At 33.0% G+C, this 8,691-nt stretch overlaps 1 protein-coding gene across 2 annotated transcripts in view; it reads right to left on the reverse strand.

Annotated features, from left to right (window-relative positions):
• Nucleotides 1-8,183, reverse strand: part of LOC106086902 (ATP-binding cassette sub-family G member 4) — a 96,414-nt gene extending 88,231 nt beyond the window's left edge. The window contains exon 1 of one of the 2 annotated variants that reach the window (XM_059366124.1): nt 7,955-8,183. The gene's annotated coding sequence lies outside the window, so the exon portion shown is untranslated. Of the gene's footprint in view, nt 1-7,697; nt 7,932-7,954 lie in introns of those variants that run through there. The other variant, XM_059366125.1, reaches the window with a different exon arrangement.
• Nucleotides 8,184-8,691: the final 508 nt, after the last annotated feature.

The following is an 8,691-nucleotide window of genomic DNA, read 5'->3' on the forward strand; positions in this document are numbered from 1 at the left end:
CATGCACATTCCATTAAGGAACATCTAGGAGACTTCTCTTATATCAATGACTGCTGTCTGACAAAAGTTTAAGCTCAATAATAAGGGACCTTCTGAACATTGCTGGATACCTTACAAATGTCGTCAGCATTTGTAAGGGAATAACAACCACTGAAAATTTTTTCTGATGTTTTTGCCGTGTTTTGAACCCAGTTTTGAACCAGTCAAAGGCGGGCATGCTAACCTCTGAGCTACGGTCATATTACGTACTTATATATATTTGTCAAAATCTATCATAGCATCCATTACGAGCGTCACAGACATCAATGAAATCCTTATCTACCATGCATATTGTTGCACATTCCCCTTTAAATGAAAAATTATATGGTTTAGGAAGAATATTAAAAACGCATATGCGACTCATGCTAACATCTAATTTGAAAAAGTCAAATAACAACGTTATCACCAAAATTATTTCCATTATCACGTTACTTATTTGGTTGCTTATTTTGGTCTATGGATTTTCGATAAAGTTAACATCAAGAATATTATCGATGTGTTCAATATCTTGAAATGTGCCTCCCTTCAGACCCTTCAATATGTGGTTTGGAAATTAGGTGATATTATTTTTCTTTCTTCTATTTTGTGGGTATACAGGGTGGCTGATGAAAGCCGCTACCAAAAAAAAATGTAATAACTTTTTTTCTATTTAATAATAATAATTTAATAATTAATTTAATTAATTAATTAATTAATTTAATTAATAATAATTTAATAATTAATTTAATAATTTAATTTAACATGAATAAAAGAAAAATGTATTCCATACACCGAAAAAAAAATGTAGCAATATTCATCATTGTAGCAATATTCATCAGCCACCCTGTATAAGGGAATTTTTTTAAACTATTTTGAATTTTTTCTATCTGACTTGCTTGATTATCCCAACTTCAACAGATATTATTGCGTGTAGTTTATTAAAGTATTGGGTTGCCAAAAAGGTAATTGCGGATTTTTCATATAGTCGGCGTTGACAAATTTTTTGACTCTGTAATTGCATTCTTTATTTCTTTTAAAAACTTCCGCAATTACTTTTTGGGCAAATATTATCAACTAAATGTACCGCATTTTTTTTTATTAATTTTGGTTTATTTAAAAAAACATATTTACAAAATCTATATAAATGCATCTCAATATATAATTGGCTTGCAAACCTTATATCAATGTCTTTATAGTTATTATTGTATGTTATCGTTGATACTTTGGCACTAAAGGGAAGAGTAAATTAGAACGAAAATGTTGAAATAACAAAAAACCTTCAAAAGTTAATAGTAAATAAAAAACCTATCCGTGAAAAAAGGTTTGAAAGAAGGGCATGGCTAAAATATTTCTAAAACATGGATTCTCTGCATAAGCACAGTTAAGTTGACATTTTAGACTCATGTCATCGATTCTTATTCGCATCGTATATATATCACATAATCCATGTAGTCTTCTGGTTGAATAGTGTCGGAGTAAATTCGTCATCATTTTCAATAATTTATTCTGGGAAACCTGTATTTTTGGGACATGGGATTCAGCACAAACTCCCCATACTGGATTGGCGTACAGTACTATGGATTGGAAAAGGGTTTTCACAACAATCAGTTTGTTTTCGGAGCTTAGGTACGAATTTATGTTGATAATAGGGTATAGCATCCTTACTGGAACATTAAATTTCTTTCTTATGTTGGAAGTATGATTGATCCCTCAAAAGTCAAGCTTTTGTGCAATGGGACATCCAAATATTTTACACTGTCTGACCATGGAATAGCGATGCCATTCGTTTCTAAGTTTCTGCTTAGAAGCGTTCTCTTTCTTGTGAAAAAAATTTCTTGAGATTTCCCTGTGTTTAGTTTAATTTTCCATTTCTTAAAGAACCTGTAGATGCCATCAAGGGACTGTTGCAGTCCAATCAAAATATGATGCGGTTCGACGCCCCAAGAATAAATAGCGGTGTCGTCTGCGTAAAAGACATAATTAGATTAATTCAATAAGGAGATGTCTGAGCAGTGCGTTATGCATAACTTGTGCAAATGCAAATGAAAATTCGAACCCATAATTTATATTATTATTAAAACTGCACACGACGACATTAAAAATTTATTAATAGAGTTTTCTTTGAGATGTTTGTTTCATATATTTTCTTAAATCCAAATTTTATTTAGAAGTCTTATAAACGTAATCCCAATAAAATGAATCAAAGCCTGTTACGACCACATTTTACAGGTGAAGTGGTGGACAAAGAAAAGATATCATTGTGAAAAATTTTGAGAATATCGGTTTATTTCTGCTACAGCTTCGGAAGTGAAAATCGGGCGATTCCTATATATGGGATAAATATATCTAAATCAGTATCGTTTCCGCAATATTCATCCATGATGATAAGAGTCATACGAAAATGCTACGCAGAAAATTTAAAATTTTAAGCCAATTTTCGAAAATGAGATCAGTACTTTGTGCACAAAAAATATGAACTACTATTGTGATACCCTTAGTAAATTGAAAATTCGGGACGAATTTGGGATCAAATTTTACAGAATTCTATCTCCTTTATATAATTAGATATAAATTGATCCAATTATATCTGATGCCAGATGTGATTGGATCTGACCATATCTATTTTTTGCTCTACTCCGGGTTCTTAAAAATGCTATGTTTTATACCCACCACTAAAGAATGGGGGTGAGGTGCTCCAATATAGGCAATATGGGTATCAAATGAAGTATATTAGTGAGTAAATTACGAATATGTAAAAAGAAGTCTAAAAATTGGACCCGGGAAGGACCTACGAAGTATTGAGGGTTTGTAACCCCACAAATCCTAGGCAATATAGGGATCAAATGAAAGGTGTAAAAGAGTAGATCACCTGCAGCGTCACCTTGCGACAACCACGGGGTAAACCCGGGATAGCGCCAACGTCAGCAATAGGGAGCACGCATTTTTGGTCCCTAGGGGGGTCCAGATGCTTTTGCCCCAGAAATGGACTTCAGATTCGTACTCATAGGCTGAAAACTAGGTGGGTGCCCCCTATAATGTGCTTTTCCCCAAATCTCATAACTTCCTTAACAATACCTTTAAATATTTATCTTCAACCGTACAAAGCATAAATGATTCGACTCTACAAAGCATAAACATTCTAAGTCAATCTAACAACTCTAACCGGTCGGTCGTTCAATAGGTGGTCGAAATCACGATACTGTGTACGAATGAGATACTTCTTATTAATGTGGGTCGTTTGCTGCCTAGTGGCCATATTGGGTAAAATTGATTTTAAAATATCCAAAAAAAAATCCTGACCTATGAACTTATAAATTATTTCATACTATACGTACGTTTCTAAGATGATGGACCAGCTTTCTCATAAACTGGGCTTTCAAACTGTTCGAAAACTGAGCTTATTCAAAAAGAGTATGCAAGTTTTTAATATTTGCAAATATGGAAAAACTAAAAGTGAAATTTTCACTAAAATAATTAAACAATTTTTGTCCTGAGATACAAAATTCAATGAAATTTTTTTCTTGACAAAATTTGAATGCAATTTTTCCAAATACATAATTTCAATGAAATGTTTTATTAAGAAAAATCTTAATGATATTTTTTATGGAATTTTTCAATCAAATCTTTTAAAGACGAAATAAATTTTTTATTTTGTTTTTTCAAAGCACAAAATTACACTTTTACATTTTTAAAGGCAAAAATTTCGATGAAATTTTCTTTAAAGACAAAATTTCAATGAGGTCTTTTTTAAGGATGAAATTTCAATGGAACTTTTTCTAAAGAAAAAATTTTGACAAATTTTCTCAAAAGACAAAATTTCAATAAAATATTTCTAAATATAAAATTTCAGACTTAACTTCAATCAAATCCTTTCGGAAAACGAATTTAAAAAGAAATTTCTCTAGAAACATAATTGCAATAAAATTCTTTCTAACGTCATAATTTCAATGAAATTTTTCTAAAGACAAAATTTTAATGAAATCTTTTTTAAAAACAAAATTTTAATGAACTTTTCATAAGACAATATTTCAATAAAATTTTTCCAGAGATAAAGTTTCAATGACACTTTTCTAAAATAAAATATCAAAGAAAATTATTGTTTTTTGTTTTCTTTGAATATAATTTTTTTGCTGAAACAATTTTTAAAACCTCCACCGTAGGATGGGGGTATACTAATTTCGTCATTCTGTTTGTAACTACTCGAAATATTCATAAATATAAAGTATATATATTCTATATTCCATAAAGTATATATATTCTTGATCATCTTGACATTTTATGTCGATCTAGCCATCTAGCTTGAAAATTTGCACAAATACTTCTTATTTGTGTAGGTCGGTTGGGAATGGGCCATATCCGTCCATGTTTTTATATAGCTGTCATATAAACCCATCTTGAGTCTTAACTTCTGGAGCATCTAGATGGCGCAATTCTTATCCGATTGGAATGAAATTTTGCGCGACGTGTTTCGCTATGACTTCCAGCAACTGTGCTAAATTAGGTTCAAATCGGTCAATAACCTGATATAGCTGCCATATAAACCTTCAGCTTCTAGAGGGCGCAATTCCTATCCGATTTGGCTGAAATTTTGCATGACGTATTTTATTATTGTGACTTTCAAAACAGTGCTAAATCGGTTCATAACCTGATATAGTTGCCATATAAACCGATCTGGGATCTTGACTTCTTGAGCCTCTAGAGATCACAATTATTATCCGATTTGCCTGAAATTTTACGAAGGATCCTCTCATGACCATGAACATACGTGTTTATTATGGTCTGAATCGGTCCAAGACTGATACAGCTCCCATATAAATCCATCTCTCTATTTTACTTCTTGAGCCCCCAAAGGGCGCAATTCTTATTCGAATTGGCTGACATTTAAAACAGGTCTCCAATATATACTTTAATTGTGGTCCGAACCGGACCATATCTTGATATCGCTCTAAAAGCAGAGCAAATCTTTTCTTTTATCCTTTTTTGCCGAAAAAGAGACGCCGGGAAAGGAACTCGACAAATTCGGCCCGGCCGAACTTAGCACGCTTTTACTTGTTTCTATTTTATCCGGAGTCGAAGTCGATGTAATTTTCTCGGGACGGAGCATTTTGTTTGCAACCACAAGAAGGAGAAGAGCTAGACCCATTGTTACGAATACTTCTAGCCCTTCCTGATTCTATTTAGCCATGTCCGTCCATCATTCCATCTGTGGAAAGCACGCTAGCTTTCGAAGGAAAAAAGCTAGGCGCTTGAAATTTTGCGCAAATACTTCTTATTAGTGTAGGTCAGTTCGGATTGCAAATGGGCCATATTGGTGCATATTTAGATATAGCCCCTAATAAACCGATCTCGGATCTTGAATTCTTGAGCCTCTAGAGAGCGCAATTATTATGCGATTTGTCTGCAATTTTTCACATACATGTTAAGTATCGATCCATTACCTATCGGTCCAACATCGACGATGTTTCGGAATATTGGAAAATCAAGAGATAGATATTATAAAGAATTATAAAACAAAAACATCAGATTTTTAATTTCTACACATATGAACTCAAGCCGAGCTAACTCCAACAAATAATAATTAAAAATCTTAAATTTTCGGCCAACTTTTTTTTTCAGTGTACCATAATATAGTTAACTGCGACATAGTTTTGCTTTACCTTACCAATTTTTCAATGACGTTCTTGAATATGGTTGTCTCAGAAGTTTTCAAAAATTTAAAATAATTTTAGAAATCTGAGTGAGTCAGTGGAACTGAAATTCAGTCAAATTTTTCAGCGCGAATAGACTTTGTAAATTAATTTCTATGAAAATTAATGTGCAACTCAAACACTTAAAAAGGCCGAAAATATCTGGGTTTTTTGATTTTTATTCAGATATGATTGCCTCACGTGGTGATAACATATTTCTTTATTTTTAAGAATGCTTATCCGGCATGAATCATTACAAAAATAAATTCTACCCAGCCGACTCTTATATACCCTTTAGTATGAATTTCTCAAGGTTGCATTTATATAAACAAAGGCTACATAAATATGCTTTAACTTACATATATGCAAACTTATTGAGCAAACATAGTGCGGAGGTCGAATCTGGGCGAAAGTATCAAAGAAGTTTTTGCGATGGTTTTCAACTTTTAAAGCTGGCAATATTTGTGAGGTACTATGCCAAGTTTACATGCCTAAAAAGGTGACGCCCTGCAATACAACGTTCGGACTCGGATATAGAAAGGAGGTCCTTTATCATTGAGCTTAAATCTTGAATTGATAAGTAAGAAGTTTGCCCCTTGTTCAGTAATGAAATCTTCAAGGGAGAACATGTATTTTATAAACTTCTGGGCAATTTTTTCATATTCTGTCATTTACTGCCTCTTTGATGTTGAGGTTTGCTGGGAAAGATACTGAGACCAACATGATCTAAATTCAATATTTCGTGTTGTTGCTAACGATTGAGGGTGTCAACCATTTTCTTCAAATACTTTCTTAATTGTTTGCTATGTTTAATAACTGCATTGTATTCCTTAAAAGTCTATCCATAAAGGTCTTCTATTGTATTTGCAAGGGTTAATAAAATTGAGTTATGACTATCTTTGTGAAATATACCTGTAATAAATATGTATGTATTTTGAATTCTTTGAATAAGTGTTTTTTTACGAAGTTTTAGAATTTTTTTGTATACTTGTACATATTAATGTAACTATTTTTGCAAATTTTGCAACGCAGTGTAGTTAATGTACATTTAATCGCGATTATTTAATAATAAAACTCAAATGGTCTCCGTTAGCTCTTTATAGTATCAACGTTTATTTATGTTCTAATATATGGACTTTGAGCACCAACCAAGCATTCTGCAATAAATTAGTTCATTGTTGTTTTTTTTTTTTTTTGTTTCACAATTCTTGTAATGGGATTCCTAGACAGAGGAAATCCATTTTGCCGCTTGCGTTAGACTAGAAAGGTGTAATGAACTTAATGGGTATGGAGAATGACACCTGCTTTTGTTTCAATGAGTTCTTAACAATTACGAGTATCCAACCACTTCTGGAAACGATTTTTAAAATGCATTGATATATATTTTTTTTTGCTGCAAGTGCAGCCCAAATTCTTTTGTTTTCAAATCGCTGACAATAACAGAATCTGTTGCATTGTGCAGTGTTGTCATATGTACGTACATACATACATTCACACGGCACACATTTCAAAGTACAATGTACTTCTACTCTAAGTAGGTATGTTCACAATATTTGTATGAATAAGCATGGGCATCGATCATACATACATACATATGAGTATGTGTGTTACAAATAGCACTTTGACAAAATTTTTATTGTTTTTTTTTTAACTAATTTTCAAATCAAACAGCTGACTGGCTGTTACTGTCCCCATAGTTGGGGTTTGGCTTAGTATTTGTGTTATAGTTATGGGTTTATAAGTATGAGTACTTTTTGGCTTTATTGCATTATTATTATTATTATTTATTGCGTGATCAACAACGGCTTGATATACATCCGAGTCCAAACTGAATTCGTTGGTAGTGATGTTACGAGGTAATAGCACACATAATTACGATGTTGGCACAAAACAAAGCTATTTCTGGACAAAAGTCTCTAAACCGGTTTAAGATGCAATTCCACTTTGACCAGGAACAAAACGAATGCTTAAAATCAACTGATGTTGCCGTACCTTAACGTATGGTGGTAACAAAAAGAGATAAACAACAACCTTAAGCGATCTGTCGAAAAAGACCGTTGTTCACTTCCCTTATAGCAGATTTATCACAAGACCACGCACAATGCCGTTCAATCAAACGCATACGCACTCACTTGGAGATTAATTCACAATGTTGCACATGTAAGCCACCGATGATCAATCAATCAGTTTTTCAAACCTGACTTGTGTTTTGTTTTCTTTTTCTTTCATTTAAATTTAATTTCACTCACTTTGTTGGATTTTGTTGTTGTATTTATATTCGTTGGTATTGCTATACGATTCAGCTGTTATTTAATTTTGTGTGTTTGGTGGCTTCGTCCCTTTGCAGTTGCAAAGCAAAAAGGCTTGTTCATGCAAAGGCTTTTTCGTTTGACAAGAATTACGGAAGAAGGGACTAAAAAGCAACCTCACCGATCGAGAGTAGCAAGCACTTTGCTATTTCTTTTGTCAAAAGAAAATATGGAAGTGCTATTCTACGTTGTCGCTTGCCTTTGCACTACTCACGATTACAATGGAGTGCTAAGCGAGCGTAAGTGGTTTGGTATTGGTAGAACATAAAGCATCTGGTCATTGAATTATGACCCAATATTAATTTGGTAAAAAATCAGCGCTTATGAAAAAAAAACAGTATTTTTCGACACTCTAATTTAAGAAAACGGAACATTTGTGTAACAAACAAGTAAGAACGTGCTAAATTCGGCCGGGTCGAATCTTGAGAATCCACCACCATGGATTCTGCTAAAAATAATACAAAAATTAATTTAGTTGAAGGGCATAAGATTATTCTACAAACCAAACTTCTGCCTACCAGCAAAAATTAAAGCTTCTGGGAACCGAATAAGGATGATCGAAAGACCAGTGTACCTGGGAGCTACATCAGGTTATAGAATGATTTGAACCGTATTTGGCACAGTTGTTGGAAGTAGTAACATCGCATCCAAAATGTCAGCCTAATCGAACAAAAATT

This window comes from Stomoxys calcitrans, chromosome 3, assembly GCF_963082655.1.
Source record: "Stomoxys calcitrans chromosome 3, idStoCalc2.1, whole genome shotgun sequence".
Lineage (NCBI taxonomy): Eukaryota > Metazoa > Arthropoda > Insecta > Diptera > Muscidae > Stomoxys > Stomoxys calcitrans.